Source organism: Coenobita brevimanus, chromosome 48 (assembly GCF_032717465.1).
Source record: "Coenobita brevimanus isolate Jiangsu-jjx chromosome 48, ASM3271746v2, whole genome shotgun sequence".
In the NCBI taxonomy this organism is placed as follows: Eukaryota; Metazoa; Arthropoda; class Malacostraca; order Decapoda; family Coenobitidae; genus Coenobita; species Coenobita brevimanus.
In genome coordinates this window covers 23,101,346-23,103,845 of record NC_137001.1, presented here as the reverse complement: position 1 = coordinate 23,103,845, position 2,500 = coordinate 23,101,346, and the positions used below count along the sequence as shown (strand labels likewise).

Below are 2,500 nucleotides of genomic sequence, written 5' to 3'. Positions count from 1 at the left end.
AGTAGTAGTAGTAGTAGTAGTAGTAGTAGTAGTAGTAGTAGCTGTGTTGTTGCTGTTGTCATTGTTGTAATTGTAGTAGTAATAATAGTAGTAGTAGTAGTAGTATCTGTAATAAAACAATAACAGTAATTTAATAATAATAATAATAATGATAATAATAATAATAATAATAATAATAATAATAATAACAACAACAAAATTCAACATACTATCTATCTATCTATCTATTGCCAGACGCCATAATCCCGTAAGGGGTGGCCATTTGAGTTAGTTGTTTTACGGGGAGGGGCACTAACCCTCCACCAACCCACTTGTTGACACGTAGGGAACACGTATGGTTTGGTTATATGGTTACCACCCAGCGTTGTAAATGGTTTCTTGGCTTATATACAGGAAATCATTTGGCTTGTCACTCAATGTAAAGCCACCTGTAAAGGAAAGAGGAGTAATAAAATTTCGTTATATTCTTTCTCTCTCTCTCGCTCTCTCCCTGTGTGTGTGTGTGTGTGTGTGTGTGTGTGTGTGTGTGTGTGTGTGTGTGTGTGTGTGTGTGTGTGTGTGTGTGTGTGTGTGTGTGTGTGGGGTTGGATATGTGCATGTTTGAGTGTGTGTTATGATTTGTTCCTGTACGTTTCTGTATGCTGTTTTTCTCGTGTGTGTGTGTGTGTGTGTGTGTGTGTGTGTGTGTGTGTGTATGTGTGATGTAACCATGAACGTATTTGGCTCCATGTAAGGGAATGTGTGAGGAAAAACAGGATAGAGGGAGGAGGGGGAGGGGGGATGAGACAGATGGTTGTGTGTGCACCCCTAACCACACACACACACACACACACACACACACATACACACACACACACACACACACACACACATATACATAAAACAAAAACTATCACAACGCAAACACTAACACACGCAAATACAACCACACTTTAACACACACACACACACACACACACACACACACACACACACACAGATTAATACGGTGTGTGTGTGTGTGTGTGTGTGTGTGTGTGTGTGTGTGCCAGACGGTAAGGTGCTGGTGACCTCCAGGGGGGGTCAGAGGGGTCATATTTGGGGTGTGAACCGGTGATGGGGGGAGGGGGGAGAAGGAGGGGGAGGATGAGGGGGAGGGAGGAAGGGGAGTGTGATGAGAAGGGGGGTGGGGAGGGGGGAGTGTAAGGGGGGTAGTGTGAGGGTAGGGTGAGGGGGGGCAGGGGGTAGACTGGTAACCCCCCACCCCACCACCATACCCTTCACATACTACTGACACTCATGTAATAGATAAATAGATAGATGTGTGTGTGTGTGTGTGTGTGTGTGTGTGTTTTAAAGTGTGGTTGTATTTGCGTGTGTTAGTGTGTGTGTGTGTGTGTGTGTGTGTGTGTGTGTGTGTGTGTGTGTGTGTGTGTGTGTGTGCGTACATTCTTTCATTCTCTACTTACGCACATCTTCTCAAACCTACTTACGCAAAAATTTCATCACGTAATATGGACTTACGCAATTATTATTTTACACAAAAATCTCTTAAGTCATTTGATGGGTAGGTGTGGTCAGATAGAGGGATGATTTGACTAGTAACCAAGGAGACTCATTCCTGGCTAATACGTAAAGCAAAGACACACACACACACACACACACACACACACACACACACATTCTCTCTCTCTCTCTCTCTTCTCCAGTCTTCTCTTACTCTTTAATATTTCTTCTTCTTCTTCTCTCTCTCTCTCTCTCTCTCTCTCTCTCTCTCTCTCTCTCTCTCTCTCTCTCAACAGGTGCTTGGCATGGGAACCTGTAGGGGGCGGAAGAGATCCACCTGGGCTGCCACTCCACTTCAAACCCTCTCCCACCCTACCTGTCACTCCACTACACATAAACTCACACCCACACACACCCACACACCCATCCCAACCAACACACACACACCTACACACACCCACACACCTATCCCAACCAACACACACACCCCTACACAGACACACACACACAGACACACACACACACACACACACACACACACACATGAGCATTACGATAGAGGCCAGAGATATGAGTGAGCTGGTTGGGACACACACACACACACACACACACACACACACACACACACACCTGTTAAACGGGAAGTGAAGGTATGATGCCAATTAAGAGAGAGAGGGAGTGACAGCGCTTGCTCTACCACACACACTGACATCACCACACTTACCTACCTCCCTAACAACCTACCTACCTACCTCCCTACCTACTTACGTACCTACCTACCTACCTGTCTGAATACCTACTTACCTACCTACCTACAAAACCAAGTAAAGCTAAGTGCACAGGTAAAACACAACACTTACCTACCTCCCTAACAACCTACCTACCTACCTACCTCCCTGCCTACTTCATTGTCAGTCCGTAAGAAGAGGCAGTGCATATGAAGAAATTAAGCCTGTAAAACCAAGCCAAGCCAAGTCCACAGGTAAGACAACGGTCGGGTACTTAGAAGCACAAG

The 2,500-nt window shown here is 45.4% G+C and overlaps 1 protein-coding gene across 1 annotated transcript in view; it reads right to left on the bottom strand.

Annotated features, from left to right (window-relative positions):
• Positions 1-2,500, bottom strand: part of Pka-C3 (Protein kinase, cAMP-dependent, catalytic subunit 3) — a 47,302-nt gene that overhangs the window by 9,477 nt on the left and 35,325 nt on the right. The window lies entirely within an intron of this gene.